The sequence below is a fragment of the Paroedura picta genome, chromosome 3 (assembly GCF_049243985.1).
Source record: "Paroedura picta isolate Pp20150507F chromosome 3, Ppicta_v3.0, whole genome shotgun sequence".
NCBI classification, from domain to species: domain Eukaryota; kingdom Metazoa; phylum Chordata; class Lepidosauria; order Squamata; family Gekkonidae; genus Paroedura; species Paroedura picta.
In genome coordinates, this window is record NC_135371.1 from 48,678,045 (window position 1) to 48,704,939 (window position 26,895).

Here is a 26,895-nt window from a genome sequence, read left to right on the forward strand (position 1 = left end):
GGGGGATTCCAGCTCTTTCTTTGTGGGGGGGGGGGTCGATCTTCCTTTGCACAGGAAAATCTAGCTGCAAAACCACATTGAAAGGGCATTATCCAGCATGTGAGTAATAGACCCCACTTGCTATTAAGTCTGCAGGTTCAGTGATCACAGACTCCAATTCTTCAGAACAGCTCTTTTTATTAAGCATCTCCAGCATCAGACTACAACTACTGAACAGAGGAAACAGGCAAACCTATGCACTTTTATACCTTTCAGGCAGCAAGCAGAGCAATCTGATTGGTCCTAGCAGAGCAATCCGATTGGCCCTAAGCAGAGCAATCGGATTGAGAGCGATCAGGTTCCTTTGATTGGTTAGTTCCTTGGCTGGCAGAAGCCCTCATTTGCATCAGTGGCCAAATGCCCACAGACATAACACCTGCAAGTATGGGGATGTTGGGAGGTTGTAGGAAGACTGATTCAAGGAAAGTGAGCTTGCAAGTTCGTGTTTCTTTTGCTTTTTACTAAAGAAGGTAGAAAGTGCAATATTTTCTAGTCCGGACATCCTTTAATGATTGCTGTTTGAAGGGACAGCCATTTTCCAGGGCTTGTAAAACGGAGTTCTTCTGCCAGGTCTTTGGTTGAGGCCAGGCAGTTAAGATCTAGGCCTCTCCCCAAGTCAACAAGGTAATCATGTTGCTCCCTAGTAGCCCCTAGTAGCTCCTGAGGTGCTTAATTGCTCTCTGTTGAGCGGAGATGGGGATGAGTATTTCATTCCACTGCCAGAAAGTATTGGGCGTTTTATATTTTATGATTATATTGTGGGGCTTAAAATTTTGTTACCCACTACTAGCCAGTTATGGGGGTGGGCTATGCAGTCAGATTATTACAGCACAGCAAATTCAAATATAGACTCTATGCAAACATAGGATAAAGACTTTCTGCACGAACTGAAGCATAATGATTTGCTTTTTACTAAGAGGGATACTGTACACATTCCAAGATTTGGTTACTATAACTGTCCAGAAGTCAAAGCCCATAGCTACAATTTTTAACCTAGTGCATGATTTTTTTTTGTTTCAGACAGAGTATGTAACACATAAAGAAGAAAGTGAGGACAAATATGTTCTACATATGAAAACAAAGTGAATGCAATGTAGTCAAAATTAGGATGAAGAAACAGAAGATTACCCTGGTAATGTTAACATTGAGCAAACCAATTTAAGAACATTTACCCAGTCAATCTGTGCATGCTTGACTACCAGTCTGTTTGCTGAGGATCATCATAATCTATGGTAGGACATGAGGTGGAGGGCGCAGTCTAAGCATCTTGAACTATGAGGATTAGTCTTTATGTTTGGTTTTAGAGTTGTATGTTTGTATGTGTATATGTACTTGTGAGTAGGTCAAAATATAGTTAGATGTATGGAAGGCTAGTTAAAAGGCAGAATAGCTGTGTGTTTATAGAGCAAGTAGATTTTAATGCTTTAATATTAAGTCATGGCTTGTAAATGGAGAACAGAATACAGGCACTTCAGATAGGGTCTCTGGGAAGTAATTTATAGTGCTATGGTGCTTGTTCTAATTCATGCTTGCAGTGAATGTGCAATACCATTGAAAGGGCAGGTATTGTCACCTTTAAAAAAATCTGACTCAACATATAAATGAAAGCAGCACAAAACTCTATTTTAGGGATAATTTCTTTCTTTTTTAAAATATAATTTTATTTATTTCATAGAATGGGTGGGGGGTGAAGGGACTTAGGAATAATTTCTTGAGCTTCCTCGTTGACCATAACTTTTCACTGTACATAGCCACATAGTGTTTTGGCTGTTGAAAAATATTTTGGGTAGGTTTTGGATCAAAAGAACACAGGGAGATCCCTTTTAGATCAGACCAGTAGTGTATCTAGTCCAGCAACCTGCTTCTCACAGTGGCTAACCAGTTACCTTAGAGAGGCAACCAACAGGGCATAAGGGCCAAGGCCAGTACTCAGAGGTTTGTTGGCTAGTAGCTGTCAACAGACCTATACTTCATGAATCTGTGCAACCCACTTTTAAAGCCATCCCTGCTCATGGCTGGAGCGTAACCTCTAGCACTGAATCCCATAATTTCATTACTTAGTAAATAAAGAAGTGTTTCCTTTTGTCTCTCCTGAATGTATTGCTGACCAGCTTCACTGGCTGCCCCCAAGTCATAGGAGAAGGAGAAAAAGTAATCTCCACCCACTTATTCTACACAATTTTATATTATGCCCCAGCCTTAAATAGAAAATTTCCGGAATCTTTAGCCTTTAGATACAGAGATAGGGCGCTAACTACATCTCTAGCTAAGAGAGAGGGTAATGCTGAGTGTGAAACTTCCTAGAAGAAAGGGGAAATTGCCCTAAGAGTAGCAAACAGGAGTCAGATAATGAATGACATTTAATAGAAGTGAAGTTGCTGACTCACTATATCATCTAACTCAGCGGTCCCCAACCTGCCGTCCGCGGCCTGGTGCCAGGCCGCGAAGGTCAGGGTGCCGGGCCGCGATTCCCTCTCCCCGCCCCCCCCCCCCGCAGTAAAAAACTTCCCAGGCCGCAAGCTTGCGGCCCGGGAAACTTCTTACTGCGGGAGGGGGGAGAGGGAATAAGGGCTGCGCCGCGCAGTGTGCAGCGCGGCCAAAATCACGCATGCGCGAAAGTGCCGCACATGCACGATTTCGGCCGTGCAGCGCGCATGTGCGGCCCGGCCGCGCATGCACAATGCGCAGGCGCGACCACGCATGCGCGCTGCACGGGCGTGGCCGTCGCCCTGCCGGTCCCCAGCCAAAAAAAGGTTGGGGACCACTGATCTAACTGTTTACTTGCTGCCCCCTGCAAGGTCTTATTCTCTTCTCCTTTGTACGCTAGACATTGCCTTTTCCAACAGTAACGCTGTCTGCTGGATTCCCCCCCTCCACACACACACAATCCCAGCCACCATTCAGTAGGGCTGCAGGAGGGGAAATAAGGCTATATTCACTGTTGCATTGATAGCAAGCTGTCATTTCAGGGGTGACCCCCAGAAGTGCTATCGTGCCATTCTAGGATTCAGCAGAAACCTCTTGGTAAAATCTCTTGGCACCCCCACCCCACCCCAGTGCCAGTCACCAGCTGATATCCCAACTCCTGTTTTCTCCCACACAGGCAAGTACAGCTATTTTACTTCCCACATTTCAAACCTATCTTAAAGGGCTTTCCTGAAACTATGGAACCAAGAATTAATTAGATGAAAAATGTAACGTAATCTGTACCAATTTGTGGGAATTTTGTGAGCCAAAAAGAAACTGAAGCACCTTTCCCCACTCTGGGCCCTCTGGAGAACTGAAAATACTTCTTTTCTGTAGAGCTCTTGTTAAAGGCGTTCATTACTGTTTCCGTGTTACATCTACCAGCAGCTCTTGATTGTTCTGAAAGGAATCTGTCATGGCTAAAAGTGGACCCTGTCTACTTAAAGGGAACATAAACTATAAACAGGCTTGTTATCCTCAAAAAGGTTTTGAACTGAGTACATTCCCTGGCCCCTGTTCAGCATAAGCAGCAATGAAAACTTTTCAGCAGTTGTTGGCAAAAGAGTTTTGTGGCTGGAGCCCTTCTATGAGGGAAGGATTATGTAGCCAGCAGACTAAGCAACTTTGGAAACAAAGGAGAATTTTCTTTCACCACATCTAAACACACTGTACTGGCCAAGCAATCATGGCGTTCCAAATGGCTGTCATCAGATCTGTGTTTTGTCCATCATATACTCTAGAAAATCACTCTGAATTAAAATATTATGGGCTGGATCCTAACTACCACCAATGGAAAGAAGGTGGATCATTACCCTATCTATCATTCCGCAGCCTCTTCTGAGCCCCAGAAGGTTGTGGAATGTCCCTCAGAGAACAACTGTGAGGGAAGAAGGAGAAGAATGTCCATCCTTGTTTCTTCTCTCAGTAGAGATTAAATGAGGGAAGAGTCAGGAGTTTTTTCTGAGGATATAAAATACAGCTGCCGGGGGGGAAATGTAAAAATATCTGTGCCTCTACTGGCAGTAGTTAGGATCCAATCCTACATATTTATATGAAATTGGATGTCAGATACTTTAAGAAGACGCACAGGAGGCTTGTATCCAGACCATTCAAATTGGAGTTTCTGTCAGGAGAATTGAGCTTGGCATTAGTGCAAGAGGCAAAGAGGGATAAATGTGTGTCTGCCAACTTGAGGTTAGATGGTTCTTTAGCTTAAGGTGACCAGATTTTAACATTGGTAAAGAGGGACACCATTGACTGGGGGGGGGGGTTCTTGATTAATAATTTGGTCTATATGGAGCAACAAAAAGTTTCATAGAATGCATAGAATGCAAAAATAGTATTGTAATATATATATACATATTAATTTCAACATAAGTACAAATTGCCAGGTACCCCCAGATGTCCCTTCAAAAGTGGGACAATCTGGTCACCTTACTTTAGCTGTGAGCCAGTGTCTGAAAATCTCCTTCTAGCTCTTGATATGTGTGATGACATCCTATGTCCAGATTAGAAACTAGGGACTTGAAAGGAGGGCAGTGTGCCACATTATCCTTCCTGTTATGGAAACCTGCACAGAATCAGGGGAGCACCCTATTTCAACCATAAAACATATTTAAAATCAAACCAATTATGAAGGTAGAAAGCCATCAGAGGAGTGGGGTCTTTCCAAGGACCACATATGTTATTATCTGCCCATTAGGGATGTTTGCTTTTAATTATTCAGTCCAAAACAGTTTCTGAAAAATACCTTATTGTGTTTTGCAATATACTCAGGTAGCCAGAGTGGTATTTGAGGTTCTTCAAAATACTGTTATCTGTATCCTGTATATTTACAGAATATTCAAGAATACTTGGGGCCAACATTCTAAAGATCCTAGATTTTCCTCTAGGGAACAGAGATGGCAGCTCATCACCCAGCCTGGGAAGGGTGGCTCATGGCCATTAAGTGTCTTAACTGGCTTTTTTTACTAGGAATATATAGAATGGCAGGTATGTTGACAGCATGATGACTTGCCTGCCTGGTGCAAAGATTGTGGACATCACACACTGTCTAGATAGGTTGACAGTATTGGAGAGGAATCAGCTGTCATGGTGCATGTCAACACCAATATTGAGTCGTCACAGTAGTAGTAATCGTTATTTTTATATGCTGCACTTTCCTGTCCAGCTCAGGGCAGCTCACAACAAATACAAACAATTCATTCAATACATATGCTAAAATTATTAATTCAGTAAATTAATTATTAAAAACTATTTTAATACTGCCTTTTCTATTTCTAGCTATATCCTTACTCAGAGAGGCTACCTGATGTTGAAGTGTTTTGTGAGTTAGATGGGAATGGATGGATTTTCAAGTAGGGAGGCCAGTATTGTAGATGTAGTTTATGTTCTTGGAGGGAACATGTACAATATTAATGTTACCAAAAGACCAGAACACCAGCTGCTCAAAGAATAAATAGCTTCATTGAGAATAGGCATGTTTGATTAATCTTGGATAGTCCAAATCTCTCCCCCCCCCCCCCATACACACACTATTGGAAACAATGGTGGCTGGATAGGGGCACCCTCTTTTTATTATTATTAATATTAATAATAATATTTATAAACCACCTTACTCCAAAGATTCAAGGCGGGTTACATAAAAACAAACTCATTAAAATCCCAACCTCCTACAACCAAACTTAGCCAAATGAACCAAGATGGTTAGATCCCTCCAACCTCCCACAGTCATCTATCAGAGGGGTTCACTCAGTGGTATAGTGTAGCCTTAGAGGGGCCCGCTGATCTTAAAACCTGGCCTCAACCCTCTGGTCCAATCCTTTTGAAACTTGGGAGTTCTTGTCAGGAGAGGCTCCCACAGCTATGCTGCAAATTTGGTGTTTTTACCTCAAACCTCTGCTCCCCAGACCATGGAATTTCCCAATCCCACGAAGGTATCCATGTTTCCTTGCCATGGGGCAATGGAGGGCCTGAATCAGGACAGGCCCAGGCCAACATGGATATCATCTGGAAACAGGAATTAGCCCTGCAACAAGATGAACACTGGGCCAGGCCTAATTCCCCATGTGGGGTTTATGTGAGTTCTGAAGAGTTTCTTGAGTGAGGGCCTTTCTGTACTCGGTAAATGTAGCAAAATCCTTATCTTGTGTAGCGGTTATATTCTGGCCACTCCGCATGATGTCGCCAACATCCAGCATCCAGGCAGCAAACAGCTGGCTACATCCTCTATTTTAAAGCACTAGTTGGGGAATCGCATAGAGTGGATTCCCCAACCTAAAAAGTGCAAGCTACAGGCAGGAAACCAGAAAGCCACCAACAAAAAGAAATGTGTGCAGGTGAAGAAGTGCTATCTCCATCTCCATTGTCTGACCCTCGCACCCGCCTCCTTCCCCCTTCTCCTGGGGACGGGATTTTTTAAAAGAAAACTATCTGGAGCAACAAATAGGTGCACAAGCATGCAGGCAAAGCCAAAAAGAAATTCCCCCCAAAGTTGTCACACAAAGCATGCCTCTCTAAAGTCCCCCCCCCAAAAAATCAGGAATTCGGTTTTTTTTAGTATCAAGACTCGTGATTCCAAAAGGGGTGGCAATAAAAAAGCACAATGCATCTATGATTAGATGCATAGGGGTTTCAACAGAGAAGTATTGAATAAAAAAAAATTAGCAGGCACCGTGGGCCCTTTAAAACATTGAGAAAGGGGGTTGGTTGCCAGGATTGACTGACAGGTGGAAGAGAGTCACATGTAAAGTGCGTTGCTCTCTGCCACCATTTCCAACAGGCAATGTAAAGAGTAAGGAGTGTGAAAAGGCAGCAGATGGAAGCGAGCAAGCAAGAAAGTGAGGAATGGCTGGAGGCTCAATAAAATTTAGCACGTCACCATTACGCTGGTGGAATGCTATTTTTTTCGATGTGTGGAAGTGTCTTGAGTTTTTGGCAGCAAGGCTGGCATACATTTGGGGTTATTTTTTGGCCTCCCTGCCTATCAGTTGTTGGTTTAAATGGCTCCAAGCCAATTAAACCAAACAGCTGAGTGGTGGGGAGCTCCAAGTACCTCAGCTGTTTTTTTTTTGTGAAGAGCTGTGACCTGCTCCCAAAATTTAGGAAAAGTTTGTTGTAGTTTGTCAGTTAAGAACCTTGGTTTACAAACTCTGAGCGAGTCAAAATTCATGATGAACTTTGCTTCATCAGCTGGTTCATGCCCATTGCTAGCAATTATTATTTCAGTGCCTACTAGTGAGATTTTATCCCACAACTTTAAGTGCTACTTCTAAAGAGGAAAGTTGATACGGTTAAAGTTATTCAAAGTATCTTAAATCTTCTAGATAATTTGGTGAATTGTTTTCTGCTGACATGAACATAAATCCTGTTTTGGAAATTCAGGATTAACACTTCCTAGTTCTATAAATAATCCCTTACTGTAAGTTTAGAATGGTGATCTGGTTGAAATCTGCCACTTCTAGACATGCTTCAGGTTACTTCTTAGTGCAAGAATACCAGTGGGCCAACTTTCATCATCTTGGAATTGTTTGGCTGACTGTTCCATACTTTAAGAGTGTTTCTGGGACTTCTTCCCTGGCCACAATAGCAGCTATTCCAAATATGTTTCTATGTAACTCTTGGTGGCATCTCCTAGCCCATACCTCATGATAAGAAAGTAACTCAGGAAAATTGCTCCTAGAGAAGAAAAGTTGGTTCTTATATGCTGCTTTTCTCTACCAGGAGTCTCAAAGTGGCTTACAACAGCCTTCCCTTTCCTCTCCCCATAACAGACACCCTGTGAGGTAGGTAAGGCTGAGAGAGCCCTGATATTACTGCTCAGTCAGAACAGCTTTATCAGGGCTGTGAGGAGCACAAGTTCACCCAGCTGGCTGTGTGTGGAGGAGTGGGGAATCCAACCTAGCTTCATTCATTCATTCATTCATTCATTCATTCATTCATTCATTCATTCATTCATTCATTCATTCATTCATTCATTCATTCATTCATTCATTCATTCGATTTATAGACTGCTGCTCCCAGCAAGCTGGCTCATGACAGTTCATAAATAATATAAGACATAAAACAGATTTCCCATAAAACACCCCAATATTAACATCCACACACACAAAAAAAAACTCCAGCATAAAAATGGCAGTAAACAATACAAGATAAAACTCCTCCTATGCTTCGACCCTCTGGCAATTGGTCCAGATGTAACCAGTGGTTGATGGTCAGAACCCAGGGTGGCAACCAGGGGCGGGCGTCAGCAACTCTAATGCCATATCCAAACTCAGGGGGGGGCACCCATCTCATGCCGTGGGGGGGGGGGGCTCCCCACCCAGATTAGAAGCTGCCACTCTTAACCATTACACCAAGTTGTCTCTTTATGTATGGTGGTCTGTTGCTTCTCCATATTACTTGCATTTTTGAACTACTTATTATTAGAAATTGCACTATTCTTTTGTGGTGAGCACTCCAGTGTTTCAGAGGGGACAGTAGAAAGTTAGCAAGCCTGATAGGACAGTTCCTCTGTCCTACCCTTTGCCTGCTCTACAGTAGTATCTCATTTGCCCAAAATGCTACTCTTTGTATTCTTTTTTCCAGCTCACTCCTTCTGTCTGTAACCACTATGAGTTTCCCAGCCTGGAGCTGGCAACGCTATTCCCCCACCCCCTGCCAGTGGCTAGAGGGGACTTGGCAACCCTATTAAAGAGTAATGACATCTGGCCACTGACACTAACACTGAGACTTTGAAAAGATGTTCTTGTGAATATAAGAAATAATGGTAGCATAATGACAATAAGAATGTTCCTGATGCACGGAGTGCTCAGTCTTCCTTTTCTATGGGAGAATAACCTGTAAACTTTTGACTCTGAAGGAATGGACAACATTCTGTTGTAGCCTGCCTGAACCTTTTTTTTTTCTGGACTGGATGTCAATCTTTTGTGTTAGACAAAGTGTTCTACATGAAATGGTTCTCTTTGATTTTAAGCATCCTGATCTGTTGAATGAAAATGCTGAGAACAACAATAAATCTGTCACTAAAAAGAAAGCAGAGTGTTTTTTTTAAGCATGGTTAACTAGTAATGTAAGAAGAGCTTATGGACTACATTACTGCTGGTAATGGCAGTGTGTCTTTTTTCTGTTTGTGCAAATGGATATCCTTAGGCATCTCAGCTCTGACTGGAAGCCAAAAATCATTTGCCTCAAATTGTTTATGAGACTGCTTGTTATCCCTGTAAGGAAAAAGAATGATAATAAAACTTTACCTTTTCACCTTACTTAAGGGAGTGGAACTGGAATTCTAGCTTTGGCAGGGAGAGTGCAAACCATTGAATTCAGTCCTGGCCACAGTTGTGGATCCTCTGCAGTGAAACACATGACCAATGAAGTGATTTATAAAACACCTCACAACCAACAGACCATGTAAAATGTTAGCTTTGTCACATTTCTAGAAACTTAGGCAAACAAATAACAGGTCAGTCCATTGACTGCTGTCTTTGAAGGGGAAGAGATCACTTATTACATCTAGGTGACAGTGCAATTCTGAAGGTGAAGGGAGAGCACTCAGGGAGCTGCCTGGGGGTGGAATAAGATAAAGTAGAATGTGGGGATGGGCATGTACTGCATTTTTTGTGGCATGGTCTGTGGCTGAACCATGAACTATTCCTCAAACCCATATGAACTGGGAGGTTAGTTTGTGAACTGACACAATTTGTATTAGTTTTTGAGCCATCTGTTCCACATAATATATTTCTGGTAAGGGCTTGGAGGAGGAGCTTGTTTCATGGCTTAAGAGTCACTCAGCACTCAACACCCACTCAGGGCGGCTGTTCCGCCCCTGAGTGCCTCCTCCTCCAACTGGCTTGCCTGTCTGTCCAGCAGCCTTTCGTCCCCTACCCCTAACCACCCCTCCTCCTTTCACTTCCCTCCAAGGCTCAGAGTCTGCAAATCCCTGCTGCGTGAGTTCCCTAACAGTTGCCTGCAGATTTTCCAGGTCCTGGGGGGAGGGGGAGGCCATCCACAGAGTTCTTCCACACACACCCCCCCCCCAATCATGTGCCCATTGTATTCCTGAATGCAACAGGCTTGGCCCTTAGCTAAAGTATAAATACCTGCTTTCTGCAAAACGCTGTGGAAAGCAGGAAGCAGGAGGCTGTTTAAACCAAACAGTTGAATGGTGGTCAACGCTTTCTGCTCCCCAGCATTAGCTGTTTGGTTTAAATGCCCCCCACAGCTTGTTACAAGGAAGTTATAAGGGCCTCCTTCTTGGAAAGCCTACATTGTAGGCCTGTTGACTGCCTTGGGTGACTACTCAATAGGGCTGTCAGCAGGCCACATCTCCCACCACTCACACTCTGGTAGTTAGCCAGGAAGAGAGAGAAGTCAGTCCCCCCAGTATGTCAGCTGCAGGGACAGACAGGTATAGAAGTAGGGAGGCCATGGGTATGGGGGATGGCCATGGGCCTGTGTGACATGGGCAGAACCAAATTACTGTTGTGTTGCTATCTATTCATCCCAGGCTTCTTTGCCCTGACTGGTGTCATAGAGCATGTTTGTGCCCAGTCACCCTGTCAAGCTCCCATGTCATCTTTAGGATGCTAGCAAGGTTGAGGCCTGTGTGGCCCCTCTGCTGGATTGTTTGTTTGGTCCCAGCCCCTGTATATTTCTTTAGGGATTGGGCTGGTGGTATTGCTGTTGTTCCAGCAGCTGGCCCTCACTGCTGCAGTGGCCTCAGGATTGTGTTGTGAATGTAATTAACAGATTTAACAATATCAACCTCTATTTAGATCTAAAACTTTTAAGCCCCACTCATTTGGATCATATGAGCTTTCAGAGGCTGGATGAAAGATCAGCCAGCTGTCAGATATAAAGCCCTTAATGTTTTTCTCCCTTCCTGCACTAACATAAACCATTATTTTTATTTGTAAAGGTTTTTTAAAAATGTTTTAAAGGTTTATAAGCTCTTACAACTCCTTGTTTAGTCTTGTCCATGAACATTTTTATAAAACAAAATTGCCCTAGTTCATAGTCATTCATGATCTATATTTCTTTCTCTGTTTTTTTTGTCCAGTCAACAATAGGGAAACATTCAAACTTGGTTATAGATTATTCTTGTCAACAGTGATTTATCTGTATGAGAAAGGAAGAGCTTCCTCCTGCTAACTCTTTACACTCTATTTCTAGACAAGCAATTATTTACCATAATGCTCTTCTCCCCTTTGTAATATGAATGCCAGGGATCTGAGTACTAGGCAGTTAATCAGGTGGCAGACGGCTAAGCCTGGAGCAAGACGTCCTGTGAGCCACACTGGAGAAGAGGAACTGTTTTACTCAGTTATAGCGAGAGAATCTTTTCCTGACTCGTTTAAACAAGATCAGATTCTTCTGTCTCTCACCCTTGCCTGATGGTAGCTGAAAATAGCTCTCAAATCTAGCATTGGTCAGACTGCATCTGGAGTACACCATTGGTCAGAAACTGGTCAGCATCAGTCAGACTGTTTCTGAAACACTGCGTGAAGTTCTGGATGCCTCATTTCAAAAAGGTTGTGGACAAAATTGAGAGGGTGCAGAGGAGAGCAATGAGGATGATCTGGGACCTGGGGACTGTCCTATGAAGAAAGGCTGAGGAACTTGCAAATGTTCAGCTGGAAACAGAGAAGGGGATATGATTGCTCTCTTTATTTGAAAAGTTGCCACTTGGAGAAAGGCACGGGGTGGTTCCAGTTGGCAGCAGAGGATAGGACCTGCAATAATGACTTTAAAATACATGTAGAACGGTATGGGCTAGCTAACAGGAATCCTCCCCGCTCCATAATCAGAATAGTTCAGCAGTGGAATTCATAGAATCATAGAATAATAATGTTGGAAGGGACCTCATGGGTCATCTAGTCCAACCCTTTGCACTATGCAGGACACTCACATCCCTATTGCTCATCTACTGTAAACTGTCACCCCTTTGCCTTCACAGAATCAGCCTCTCCATCAGATGGCTATTTAGCCTCTGATTAAAAATTTCCAAAGATGGGGAACCCACCACCTCCCGAGGAAGCCTGTTCCACTTGCTCTAACAGTCAGGAACTTCTTCTGGATGCTTAGATGGAATTTCTTTTGAATTAATTTCATCCCATTTATCCTGGTCTGTCCCTCCGGGGCAAGTGAGAACAATTCTGCTCCATCCTCCATATGGCACCCTTTTAAATACTTGAAGATGGTTATCAGATCCCCTCTCAGTCGTCTCCTCTCTAGGCTAAACAGACCAAGCTCCCCCAACCTTTCCTCATATGTCTTGGTCTGCAAACCCCTCACCATCTTTGTTTCCCTCCTCTGGGCATGTTCCAGTTTGTCAACATCCCTCTTCAACTGGGGTACCCAAAACTGAATATAGTACTTTAAGTGAGGCTGAACCAGAGCAGAGTAAAGTGGTACCATCACCTCCCATGATCACTACACGATATTTTGTTTGATACAGCCCAAAATCCCATTTGCCTTTTTAGCCACTGAGTCACACTGCTGACTCATTTTCAATATATTGTCTACTAAGACTCCTAGATCCTTTTCACACATGGAAACAGAGGAGGGGATTGGCTGCTTAAGGAGGTGGTGAGCCCCCCCTCACTGGTGGTCTTTAAGCAGCATCTGGACAGATACTTATCATAGATGTTTTAGGCTGATCCTACATTGAGCAGAGAATTGGACTAGATGGTCTATATGGCCCCTTCCAACTCTATGATTCTATTCCTAAAAGAGGCAGACTCCACTCTTGCCACCTCATAAGAACATAAGAAAAGTCATGTTGGATCAGACCAATGGCCCATTTAGTCCACGCTCTGTGTTGCATAATGGCCAAAACCCAGGTGCCATCAGGAAGCCCACCAGCAGGGCCAGAACTCCAGAAGCCTTCTTGCTGTTGCCCTCCAAGCACAAAAGATTCAAAGCATCACTGCCCCAGATTTAGTGTTCCTTCCATACCTTGTGGCCAACAGCCATTCATGGATCTCACTTCCTTATGTTTATTCAGTCCCCTATGGAAGCTGCTATGCTTGTAACCATCACCACTTCTTGTGGCAGTGAATTCCATGTTCAGTTCAGTTCAGTTCAAACTTTATTACAGTCGTTCAGACCAAGTGAATTCTATGTGTTAATGTCTCTTTGGATGAAGAAGTACTTCCTTTTATCTGTTCTAAGCTCAGTTGTTGTTTCTCCAAGCTAAAGAGCCTTAAGCTCTTTAACTTTTCTTAAGACCTTCATCATTTTAATTCCCCTTTTCTGCGCTTTTCCCAGTGCTATATCTTTTGTGAGCAGTGGTGACCAGAAGACCAGAACTGTACACAATATTCCAAATGAGGCTGCACCAAAGATTTGTGGCTTTTCAGCCAGCACCATTACAACAAATAAAAGTATTACATAGCTGTGCTCCTTCTGCAAATGTGGTAAAATCAACTGTAGTAAAGGGGATGGGACGGTAATATTTTATTGCCTGTATTGCAAGAACAGAACAAGAGGTTTGGATCAAGACATCAAACCATAGTTAGAACTATTTACAAGGTGTTTCTGTTCTGCTCTTAAGCCTACCCAGTTCTCTTACCCTGACAGGAAAGGCGCTCTTAAATACCCTGTCAAACCTTTCACCTTCCCTTTTGTCATGAGGGTGATACGCTAAATATTTTCTGCCATTGTGCTATTAACAATGTAGTTTTAAAAAGATTTGCCCAGTTTTAATTAGATCTTTATACACTAATTACTAGAGAATTCTTATTTCTCCTGTATTTGCTTCCTTGTTTTCATGTGGTGCTTTTGCTTCCTTTCACTGAATCCATTCACAGCAAAGTCCCCTGTTCTCTTTCCATAGAGTCACATATTCTTTGTTTTAGCTGATAGAATTTAGACTTATTTTTCCTACTGTGAAATCTGTTACTCTTACAGGCACACAGTTTATTAATCTGTGCAGTATCTTGGCCCTTAGACACAGAAAGTATATTTGGTGTTGGCACTGTGGCATTGAAAAGCATATTAGTTGCACTAATATCCTTCTCCGTCCTAGTTCTAGCACAGGAATGAATCCCTAAACCCTTCTTGATCAATTGCACATCCATATCAAAGGATTTCCTTGTCATCATGCAGTTGATCTCAAAATGCAGATGAATGGTTGTGCATCTCTAACAAAGTACATATGTGAGCCATTCACAATGCTGCCTTCCAAGTTCCAGCTCTGCTAATTCCTTCTATATAGATACAGTGGTCCCATGCCGAAGAAGAAAGAAGAAGACGAAGAAGAAGAAGAAGAAGAAGAAGAAGAAGAGTTGGTTCTTATATGCCGCTTTCCCCTACCCGAAGGAGGCTCAAAGCGGCTTACAGTCGCCTTCCCATTCCTCTCCCCACAACAGACGGCCTGTGGGGTGGGTGAGGCTGAGAGAGCGCTGATATCACTTCTTGGTCAGAACAGTTTTATCAGTGCCCTGGCGAGCCCAAGGTCACCCAGCTGATTGTATGTGGGGGAGCGCAGAATCAAATCTGGCATTCCAGATTAGAAGTCCACACTCCTAAACACTATACCAAACTGGCTCTTAGGAACAGAATGTTAGAAACTATTCCATGGATTGGGCATGAAAAGGCCCAGTGAGGAAGCACGCCTTCTCTGTGTGGATGGGGCGCTTGGCACTTAACAGAAAAACATTACTGTCCCTAGTAATATTCAATACAGACAATAGAGGGACAGAAAGCGGCATGGAGCTCAGTTATACACGTATAGATTGGGGGCCATTCTGCACCAGGATCTATGTAGCAAATTGGTTGTGGAATGAAAAAACGCCATTTTAAATAGTGGAATTTGTCGTTGTGCATACCTGCCTTTGTAGTGGAATCCAATTGCGTTTCTATCGTTTCCCACAGGTTTCCGGTCTCGGCAAAATTCGCTAGCCAGGAAGCGATATTGCCGAGCTTTGTCCCGCCCCTGGCCATCAAGCAGCCAATGGGCGGCCGTTATCATGCTCCCGAAAAGCCCCTTCCATTTAAGGAAGGTTTAAAAAAAACACATTGCAATGAATCTGCATTGATTCGTTGCAACGGAGAGACCCATCTAGCTAGCAGGTGGTGTTTGAGCTGCCGTTTCATCATTGCCACGCTCCCCCTGAGTGAAACCCCCCCCCCCCACGGGTGCGATTTTCGGCCGAAAATAGAGTGAAAAATAAAGGGAAAATAAACCAGGAAACGGGGCTGTGTGTTGCTTGGTGCTTGGTGACTTTAAACAGCTCTGGGGAAGGACTGCAGCCAGGGAAGCCTCGCTGGGTAAATGAAGGCTTGCCAGTGCGTTGGTCTTCGCTCGCTCCGAGAAAAATAAATGGCGATCGCTTCGCCGGAAGATCAGAGGAGAGAGCTAGGGGGAGGGACTTTGCAGAAACCACAACAATGGTAACGCACAGAACTTTCCTGCTAGTGTTGCGGATTGGTTGCAAGAGTGTAGCGCTTTCCGGAGAGTGAATCCACTTTTTGGGATTTCCCTGAAAGCGCTACAACGAAGCGCTTTTTGCGGATCAGTTTCAGGAGTGTTGCAGATTGTCAACGACGTTGTGCATAACAGCAAATCAGTAGTGATTTCAATTTGCAACCATTGTGCAATTTTGAACGAGTGCGGAATGGCCCTGGGAATGCAGACGTCATGCCAAAGCCTTAAATGGTAGGACTTAGAAAGGATTGTCAAGAAGAAAGAGTAAACATTGTACTAAAGTCACAGAACTTGGGGAGGAAATTCTCTATAGGGAAGAACACAAAAACTTCCTTCTTCAGAGAAGCAGCACATGTCCATGAATCCTCAAGCCTAGGGATGGTCACGAACCACATTGTTGTCACTTGGTTCCTGGGTCATGGCTGAACCACTGAACCTTAAACCCATTTGAACCAGAAGGCTGGTTTGCAAACCGACCTCGTATGTATCACTTCATGAGTCACTTAAAGTTTAAACCCCTTATTTCTGCTCCCCATAGCTTTGTGTGGGGCTCAAAAACCAGGGGTTTCAAAACAGCTGAGTGGCAGTTCCACAGCTCAGATGTTTGAGCCATTTAAACCTTGCTTTCTGCTTCCTGCAAAAAGTCATAGGCGGCAGAATACATGGATTTTCAAACAGTTGAGTAGCAGGGGGACTGCTGCTAAATTGTTTGGTTTAAGTGGCTCTGAGAGGGGAACAGAAATTAGGGTTGAAATAGCTCAGAGTCATTTAAACCGAACAGCCATTTTTCACAGCTGCTTTCTGTTCTTTACAAACCAACACAACTGGATTTGTGACTCATTAGCATATATTAAGCACCATCATGATCATCTCTTAAAATTTGTTTTGTATTTTGAGTTATGGGTCAGGCAATATTGTACAAAATACAATCATCAAAAAGAAAGGATATTTTTCTTGAAGTGTAGAAACTTATCTTCCCATTTTTTTGTAGGTTTAGACCCATCTGCAATCTCATGAGTACAACTGTGGCCGTGAGACTATGGGCCATTCCACATGACTTAATGTAGCAGAAATCTTACCATTGGTAAACACTATTAATTCAATGTTCCGCATGACATCGTACACAATCTGCAACACTCCTGCAACACTCCCGCAAAAATCACTTCATTGTAGCACTTTTCGGGAAATCCAGAAAAGTGGATTCCCCCTAAAAATCCGCTAGACTCTTGAGAACAACCTGCAACACATCCGAAAAAGACATGTGCATTCTCAATGTAGCGGTAGAAAGAATGTCCCTCCCCCGAGCTTCTGGAGACGCGATCGCCATTTTTTTTCCTTAGACCGGCAAAAGCAACGAATGAGCAGGGTTTCTCCAGCTAAAGTTCCTCCACAGAAGTGTTTAACAGTAAAACAAAGCTCCCTACTGCAAGTGTCTTTAAAGTTCCCAAGCACAATACAGCCCCCTGTTCGACACTGCCCATAATTTTGGCCACAAATCGCGCCCATGGGGGGGGGGATTTTTTTTTTTTACTTGAAGAGTGTGTAAATGATTAAGCACCAGCTCCTACGCCAGCCAAAAAGGTCTTTCTGAGACAATGAATGAATAAATATTCACTGCGATTGGTATGTTTGGGTTTTTAAAAAACAGTTTTTAAAGAGAAAGGGGCTTTTCAGGAGCACGAACACAACAGTTCATTGTCTGTTCTGTTGGATTGACAGCCAGGGGTGGGAAGAAGTGTGGAAAAATATCTCTTCCTTTGTTGTTATTCCAGACCGGAAACATCTGGGGAATGAATAGACCGCTACTGGGACTTCAATATTCCACTAGAATTAAAGGTATGCGGAATGACGAAATTTCACTATTAAATATAGCGTTTCTGCATACTGAAAACATTCAGCAAAACTGGTCCTTGTGCGGAAAGGTTGTATGAATCCTTCTGACCACTGAACTCAGTCAATAGTATAAAGGTTGAATTAATCTGCATACTATAAATCAGGTGCTTAAGTAAGAAAAGCAACATTTATGGGGGAAAGTATTAGCAAGCAATTGTTTGTTGGCTTCATACCCATCCTACCAGACTTCTCCAAAAAGGCAGCTCAGAAGTTCTTAGTGATGCCAGAGGGAGGGGAATAAGAAAAGTCTAGTTTTCTGCCCTAAAGAAAAGTCATTTTAGTGACTCAAATTGACTTTTCAATGTGAAAAAAAATTCTGAGAAATCCTCCCTCCTGTTGAAAATCAATGTACTTTTGAAAAAAAATCCACATTTTTTCAAAGTCCCAGGCTAACTTCAAATAGAAACGGATGCAAATCTTCTTGGCTAAGTACATCTAAAAAGTGGATTGGGATCAGATGTGCCATGGTCCAGAGACCGTAATTCAGTTAGCTTTATGCTTTTTAAATTTCGGGGGGTATTCCTTCCATCTGAATTTTATATTCCGGAGAACAGTAACTCAAAAATGTCAAAAGCTCTCTCTGAAGCTCTGTTCTGGGTTGGTGGGAGAGAAAAGCAGTCATCTCTTCACGTCAATGGAATTCCTGCCAAAGAAAAGCTTCAGTCTTCAGCATGCTGGCTTCAGTAGGATGCTCTGCAGTTTTATTGATTGTATTTATGTCCTCAAAAAATAAGCGATGTTACAGGCTTAATAGAAAGTGTGACTTGTATGGCCTATGGTGGGGGTGGGGGAAATTGCATTTAATATAATGGCCCTGCAATGTTCACAATGTTTAGAAATGTGAGTCCAACAGATCTGGTAGGTTTTTAAAAGTCTGAGTACAGTTTTATTATTTAAAAGGTTTTATAAATATGTTCTAAATAGACCATGGAATTGCTATAGCAATTTTGGGGGGTTGGAAATTACTCAGCCATTTGGTTCTTATTTTATAAAATGAACAAGCATTTGAACACTCATTTGATATGCTTGTTGATGCATCACAAAAAGGAGATATGCTTTGAATTCTCCTTAAAAACCCCATGTAAACATACAGCTTATGGATAATTGCAACAAAATACCATCTCCTTAGAAAGTGCTTTCACATGCAATTTCCTCTTTGACTACTGCATGTAAACATAGTTATTGAATTTGGAGGCACTTGTGGGCTTTAAGTGGAGCAATTGGGATCAATATCTTAACAAATGCAAATTATATTTTAAAACGTCCTTGCTTTGCAACAAAATGCCTGTCTCATAAAAGACACAGAAATAATAATAGGTTTTTAAAATAACCTGTAGGAAGGTCATCTGGATAATGATTCAGTTCTGGTGGTTCCATTCTTCAAAATAAGTGTTTGGAGGAGTGGAGGTATTATATTGACCTAGTAGACTGGAAATGGTTATAGTATCACAAATGCCATTCATCATTGTTGAAGAAGAGTTTATTTTTATGCCCCATGTTTCACTATCCAAAGGAGCCTCGAAGTGGCTTATAATCACCTTCCCTTCCTCTCCCCACAACAGACACTCTGTGAGGTAACTGGGGCTGAGAGAGCTCTGAGAACTGTGAGTAACCCAAAGTCACCCAGCTGGTTGCAAGAGGAGGAGGCAGAATCAAACCTGGTTCTCCAGTTTAGAGGCCACCCCTCTTAACCACTGAACCATGCTGCTTGGAGTACAACTCTCTCTCGTCATAACCTGTGGAAGACAAGTCGGGCAGAAAGTTAGGTGTGAGCAAGCACAATGCAACAACATATTTCACTTGGAAATGTCGTCAGTGATGTGGCAATTGTTGAATTGCTAGCTGTGTGTAGGAAAGCAGAAAGTTACAAGGCTGGACTGGTGCTGATTATAGGGCTGTTGCTGAATTTTATGACAATTCTGGTTCAGTTTAAAAGTTCACAGTTCTTTTCTTTCATAGTTTCTCTACATGAATAATGAACTGCAATAATCCTTTCCCCTGACCGTATTAATAATATTTGATAGAATGATTACCATTTAAAGTTATACTTGGATTTGTGTCAGTTGTGTATTAAATTGTATATGGTATATGGAGGGTTGAATAAATTTCCCCCAAATACTGCAGATTTCTGATTTGCCCCCTCCCATGGCATTTCTGATGTTCCTCATTGACAGAATTTCGTCGTTATTTTGGGCTGCAGCAGGAGGGAAGGAGTGAAGAAGTCCTGCACCATTTATGGAAATGACTTCCATCCATAAAGATTCAGGGTGGGATCCAAGCTGCTTCCATATCACAGAGTCCTGAAATTAATTAAAACGAAACAAACACTTTTGTGTTGCTGTAGGGACACACCACAGCAATAAAATTTTGCATGAGATACAGGTGCCAAGGTGGTGTCCCTGTGGTGAGTCTCTTGCACTAGGTTAGCAAGGTCAACAGCTGGGGTTAGTGGTCCTCATCATCATGTAAGGATCACTAGGGCAATTAAATCAGATTTGTCAGTATGGCAGGAGTTCTTAACAAATTTCAATGGTGTGGTAATATGGCAGTCTCCACTCTTCTTAAGTGCCATATTACAGGTTCACTCTGATGCAGTGGGGACCTTGGGCTTGAGTGTATTTTATAATAACGTGTAGTGCACCCAATGGTGGTCTGCAGACTGAGAGACAGGGGGCTTATTCCGAGATTTAATGTTTTTGGAGTTCTTTCCAATTTTACTGGCCATCTGCCTTTGGAAGATGGTAGGCAAAATGCTGCAGAGACTGTTGTTTCTTCTTTCAAACAGGCTTGCCCCTGTTTGTGCCTCATTGTGCACCGCAACATGAAAGAGGAAGCGGATTCTACCGCTTTCTCTCATCGTGTGGCAGACGAAAACTCGCACCACCCACTGGAGAGCTACAGGTTTCTGCTGACGTCATGAGGAAGGCACAGGGCTGGGGTAGGCATCCATGACTCTGTTGAACAGGGATTTCCAGTTGGATCTTTATGATGCTAATCTGACATTGGTGCCATATACTAATGAAAAATTGTTTTAAGCTTCTGTAAAGCAGTACTCCCCAACCACCGGGCCGCGGCTCCCTCCCCCCCCCCCGCAGTCAGAAACTTCCCAGGCCGCAAGCTTCTTTTTGCGGGGGGCAGAGGGAAGAGCGGGCACCAGCGCATGTGTGCATGCGTGGGAGTGCTGTGCATGCGTGTTTGCGCCATGCATGGCCGCAAACGCACATGTGCAGCAGTTTCACGCATATGTGTGGCAGTGCAGCGCATGCGCATTTGTGATTGCGCATGACACAAATGTGCATGTGCAGTACTCTCACTCATGCACGAAACTGCCACGCAGGCATATTTGCATGTGCGGCCACCGGATCGCCCCCCCCCCACCCCGTTCGCAGCCTTAAAAAGGTTGCGGACCACTGCTGTAAAGGAAACAAAGAAAAATGGGAGAGTTGCCAAAAACGGGTATTTTGATTCACATATCCACTGGGTGATCTTGGACTATTCTCTTTCTTCCCACGTAACTTACCTCCATGGCTGTTAAATAGAGGAAAGAATAATGATGTGCAATAGCATGAGCACATCTGAGGAAGAGTGGGTTAAAGACATGGACCAAATAAATGAGGTCCAAAATACCATGGACTTGGGTGCCAATGTGTTTGTTGGACTTTTGGGTTTGAGTACAATGTGAAACAATCATGCCATGCTTTTTCTCAAACTGTTTATGATGTAATATTGTACAACTATAGACAGAGTGTGTGTAAATCATTCTTCATGGCAGCACTGCAACATTGAAGTCCCACCAGCAGATGGAAGAAAAATTTAAGGAAAAAACCTTACAGGCTGACAACACATCATTATACTCATACATCATATCCTTCAAGCTATAGATTACTTCTGCCATTTATGGGGGGCACTTAAATTTTAAGGGGCTATAACAATAAGTAGGCAAAAGGCCTCTGCTGAAATGCTTCTTCAGTTTTACAGAAGACAAAATGTAACAAGAATCCAACCGTCTTGGAGTCCTGTATATACACAACTGCCCATTTCTGTGTAAATATGACAAACTCCATTTTACTTTCCTTTTTCTTTCTCAAGTGGACTGCATGGTATTTCTGGTTTTTTATGTTCAATATTTCTTGGAACAACTTCAAAGAATTTCCAAGACATTACTTCAGCTCCTTTCTTAACGCTTCAGGGATGCAAATTTCATTCAAGCACATTGAATTATTTTCTTCTTTCTTCTTTTTTCCAAGAGTAGTCTTTTGTAACCAGCTCATAGTTTCATAGAAGGAAGAGATACATTTCATTTTATAGCTGTTTGGAAAGGTTGTTTTAAGAGGTTATGAGTAAAACTTGCTCTACAAGGATCTGAGGTTGTTGTTTTTTTGTCTATCTTTCCCTTTCATGTTCACTGTAGTATTTACCACAATGTCACAAATACATAACCATTTTAAGCAGTATTTATAAAATCAGTGATATTTTCCCACAATTATTAATCATGAGTTTGTCAGACATACAAATGCAGAGAGTTTAAAATAGTACCATCCTATGAGTGATTACTCTAGTCTAAGCCACTGCTGTCTAGATTGTACTCATTTCAATCATCTTCTGGGGGACCTGTTGCAAATGCCCAGTTCCAGGATGTCTCAGTAAGCTGTCACCAGGAGAAGAGCCTTTTCAGTTGTAGCATCTACCCTGTGGAGTGCACTCTTGGATGACACCCTTGCCCTGCCAGATTTGTTTAATTTCTGCAGGGTATGCAAGGCCAAATTTTTTAGGTCGACCTTTGGAGTGCTATCTACATGTTTGGATTGTTTTTATTAGTGGTATGGTGCTAGACGCATATTTTAATAGTTCAACATTTTATAGTAATATTTTATACTTCTTACTAGGGGCAAAGCCTGTTGTATCCAGGAATACAACGGGTGCTAGAGCTTGGCGGTGGGAAGAGGAAGGGGAGGAAATGTTCAGTCTGTAAGGGCATGGAGTTAAATGTGTGTGTTGTGTGGGAGGTTGTGATGGCGTGGTGACAAATGAGGCCATGGGTGGTAGAGATACGGGTGTAAAGAACCTGTGATTTGGAATATTCGTTGAGTGTGGGAGAGGACTGACCTTTGGGAATTGTGGCATATTTTTTCACTGTTGATAAAATGTTATGTGCACATACTTCTTTCATGGTTGCTCCTTAGAAGAAGAAGAACTGGATTGTACCCTATTGTTTACTACCCAAAGGAGTCTCAAAGCAGTTTACAAACACCTTTTCCCTTCATCTCCCCACAATTGTAGGGCTGTGAGAGGTCTGAGAGAACTGAGAATGGGCCACAGTGACCCAGCAGGCCTCAGGTGTCTCAAAGCATTCTCCAGTTGTCTTCTCTTCCTCTCCTGATAGCAGACTCCCCCTGAGGGAGGTGAATGGAAAGACTTGAGGCCTACGGCACAGGGTTGTTGTGCAGCTGAAACAGGAGACAAAAGAACCTCTGCAACAGCATCCAATTCGTCTGCAGAATAACGCTGTGCAGTAGGTCTCAAATCTGCAGAGAGTTGTGAAGAAGAAATACACATGGCTTGGTTGTGTCTAACCTCTAGCAGCTAGGCCAGCCAGAGCAGTATTTTAAGTGAGAAGGGGCTTTTCTGTGGCCTCTCTGTCAGCCAACTGTTTGGCAAAAGGGGAAAGTTCCCTACCCTCAAAAGGAATGCCCACACCCATGCCCTCAGACTCCCCTGCATTGCTCTCGGAAACGCCTCCCTCGCCTCAGTCAGGGGCTGTCAGAGACTCCTTCTCAGCAGGCCTGAAGAGAGGGGTAGGGAGAGCACTCACCAGCCTCATTCCAGCTCTGTCAGTGGTTTGAGGCAAAGGGAGGGAAGTTACAGTTGGACGTGACAGTTAGGAAAGCCTTGGAGTGAAAAGGGCTGGCGCAGCCTGTCCAAGCCTCTGTTCTCATCCCCCTCGGCAGCCCTACTGACCTCTTCTCCCTGCAGTGGTCAGGGGCAACCTTGGCCCAATAGTTGGGCCAAACTCCTGAGTGGGCATGACCTATCTGAGGCAGGGCCCAATCGGGACATGCTTTGGATGTCCCGATTGGGTCCTGCCTCTGACAGGCCACGCTCACTCTCTGCCCACTTAGCCCTTCGTGAATTATTATATAACAGTGAGCCCGCTGTTACAGATCTGTTATATGTTGTTTTTACCTTATTTATATGGTTTTAATGTTGTACGTTACCATGAATCTTTTTGAGTGAGCAGTGACTAAAAAAAAAAAACAATCCACCAGATGAGTACTACATGTGTTTGATATCCCAAAAGAATTTGTAGCTGTCAGGCAGTTACCACGGGTGAACAATCAAAATATTGCAAAACCTTTGATGGGATGGATAAAGATGGTTTCTCATGCCTCACCCTTCCATGTTTAGTCACAGATTTTAGGCCAAAAGTTTAGAATTGTGTAAGCATTAGAAGGCAAAGCAGGAAAAAGGAAAGGCTTCTGATGCTGTGAAAAGCCTTATGAATCCCATGAATGAAAGAGACAATGTATACTCTTTGTTTCACATGGTGCTTATGTGGAACTACAAGGGTTTTCTAGTTATATGGGTTTCTATGTATGCCCTTTTAGATATATCCATGAGCAATTATCACAGGTGGACATGAGGTCCTAGAAAAGAGCTCTGTCCCTCCCAGCCCACCATGTCCATACCCCATCAAAGAAGGGAGGAAGATCCTGTTCAGCAAGTCCCATGTAGCCTGGCTGAGTCTTCTTTGCTATGCTGCAATGGCCACAGCGCACTGGTACACCGGGTGAAGTGAGACTGGATCAGCCACATTGTTCACCATGCCAGGTGAGGTAAGAACAGGTTGGGTAAGGCAAAGTGAGGCTGGGCTGATTGCGTCCGTGCTGTGCTGGGAAAGGCTGATTATATCCTACAACTTTCACCACACTGTGTGAGGCTATACCAGCACACTGACAGGCCAGATGAAGCCAGGCTGTGCTCAACAAGGCTTGGACAGCTGTGTCCTTTACTATGTGGGGTGGGGGTAAGGCCCCTTCCTATGCACACTTCATGTCCACTGCATATAACACCTTACCCTCATTTGGGGTTGGTGTGTTCTGAGAATTGAGGGTTGGGTTTGGGGTCTGGTGAGTGGAAGGGTGCCCCCTCAAGCCATCAGTCCTCCAGGAAGTCCCAGTGGCTTTCATGACTAATCCAACCTGGATGTTAAAACAAACAGGGCAGGAGAGAAGTATTCTCAGTTAATGTTTACTGGATATTGACCGCCATTTACCCTGACATTTATGAAACCCTGAACATCTTCTGAAAATTATGTAAACCTTTTTTTTGTTTGTTTAGACAAGTGGAAACAATAAACTGGCAATGTAACTATATTAACAAGTACAGGGTAAGGATTATAATTTCTAGGGCTACATTGAAGCCAGCCAAGATACATGTATATGGTTGTATGTATGGCTCCTATCACAACCCTCTTAACATATAGCACTTATAAGAGTGACTGAAATGTATTTAAAATTGTCTGGAATTTAGTTTCATTTATTTCATTTATTACAATATTATATTGTATCCTTTTCTTGTGGCTAACGTTGGCTTATACGTCAAACAAAACAATAATTTAAAAATCAATAGTTAAAACTCCAGCTACTTCTTTCCCTCTTTTTTTCCTTCAATGTGTGGTAAATGCTGTGGATGGAAGAAGAAAAAGATGTTGAAGTCATATAATTTGCCACAGCTACAATATTCCTCTGTAGGACTGGGCATGGGGAGACGGAATGAGTAAGTGGGTAATCTGTTAATTCATCAATAATAAAATAAAACCCAGCCATATTTAGGAATGCCACAGACTTCATGGTGAGCATGTTCAGCAGGTGAATACATCCAAAAATCACTTGTGAATCAAACTTATGTTTTCTTTTCCTGTTCACCATCTGCTTTGAATGGCTGTCAAGCTATTTGGCAACTGCACAGAATCTATGGTTGAGGAATTTTGCTTCCTTGAGGTGGTAGAGTTTCATTTCCTGGCTGTATAGGGAGATATTTCATCCATGCAGTAGATGAGATACTTTTACCTTGGGTGGTGAGTGGTAATTAAACAATGTGTTTTATGAATGGATATATTTCCAGACAAACTTTACCAAACTTCAACGCAACAGGAAAGGTTGAATTCTGCAGCTTTGGAAATGCCATTGGGATCCTGCAAAGCCTAGCTGACCCTGCTGACTGTCAATAACAGAGTTTCCATTCTGCTTTCCGGGGTCAGAAGGCTCTACATACCCTCAGCTCAGCTCCTCACCGTCCATATTTCCTTTTATGCCCCGGGTGGCAATGGAGCCCATTTTGGGCCTGGGCTGTCTGTAAGGGAAGAGTTGGGCTGTCCTGGCTAGGCTCTTTCCCACCGTCACCTGACGTACAGCATCCCAGAAGGGACAAAAAATGCCCCAGGCATCTTCACTGTGCTACACACCATAGTGGAGCCACCTGGGACATTTAATTTTTTTAAAGAATGTGGAATGGCATTGGTACGCAATACCATGTTCTTAACAACAACAACAACAAAAATCAGGCCCGCTGCACCCCGCGGCAGAACCTTGCCTACCCGGCTCCCATATGGAAGCACAAATCCAGGGCAGACGATCTGGCTCAAACATGAGGAAAGAGCCCAGTGTGGAGCTTTCCATGTGGTGAAGGTCTGAGACAGCTAATCCCAAAGGGCTACATTTAAATACTGACAGACATTGCAACTGTAAATTGAACAGAAGTATTGCCATTGATCAGACCAAGCCTTATGTTAAACAAAGAATCTTCCCAGTTTTTAATCTGGATTGGCTCATAATGTTAATTTAGCATGTGAAAATGGATCAAATTGATATTGATATTGCCATGTCATAAAGAATGATTGTTCCCTACCTGCAGAAACTGCAGAAGGACTGGGGTCCACTCTAGCATATGCATATCACAGGGAATCACCTGCGCAAGAAGCCTCCAAAAGTGCCCAAGATGGATAGTCCAACTGCAAGGAGCAGTCTCAATAATTAGTTCAAGATAGCAAGTAAGGATGGGTACAAACCAAACCATGAAGCAGAATTAATCATGAGAACCAGCTTGGTGCAGTGGTCAGGAGGAGTGCTGACTTCTTATCTGGCGAACCAGGTTTGATTCTCCCCTCCTTCACATGCAGCCAGCTGGGTGTCCTTGGGCTTGTCACAGCCCTGATAAAGTTGTTCTGACCGAGCAGTAATACCAAGACACTCTCTGCCTCACCTACCTCACCTACCTGGGGAGAGGAAAGGGAAGGTGATTGTAAGCCACTTTGAGACTCCTTCTGGTAGAGAAAGTGGCATGTAAGAACCAACTCCTCCTCCTCCTCCTCCTCCTCTTCTTCTTCTTCTTCTTCTTTGACTTCGACTTCGACTTCTTCATTGTTCAAAACCTAAGTTCATGACAGGTCTGTCATCATGAGCTTCCAAGAACTTTAAAAGTTCTGTTCCTTGCAAAAGCCACAAATCCAACTGAGCAGGAGGGAACACCTGTCCACCATACAGCTGTTTGTTCTGGCTTTCTTGTACAGT

The 26,895-nt window shown here is 43.2% G+C and overlaps 1 long non-coding RNA gene across 3 annotated transcripts in view; it reads right to left on the reverse strand.

The window, feature by feature from the left end:
* The window catches only part of LOC143831956 (uncharacterized), a 46,389-nt gene extending 27,326 nt beyond the window's left edge, over positions 1 to 19,063 (reverse strand). For all 3 annotated transcript variants that reach the window (XR_013229036.1, XR_013229035.1, XR_013229037.1), the window contains exons 1-3: positions 18,985 to 19,063; positions 9,258 to 9,353; positions 1,212 to 1,325 (exon numbers count right to left, since the gene is read on the reverse strand). This is a non-coding gene — a long non-coding RNA (uncharacterized LOC143831956). The remainder of the gene's footprint in view (positions 1 to 1,211; positions 1,326 to 9,257; positions 9,354 to 18,984) is intronic.
* Between the last annotated feature and the right edge of the window lie 7,832 nt (positions 19,064 to 26,895).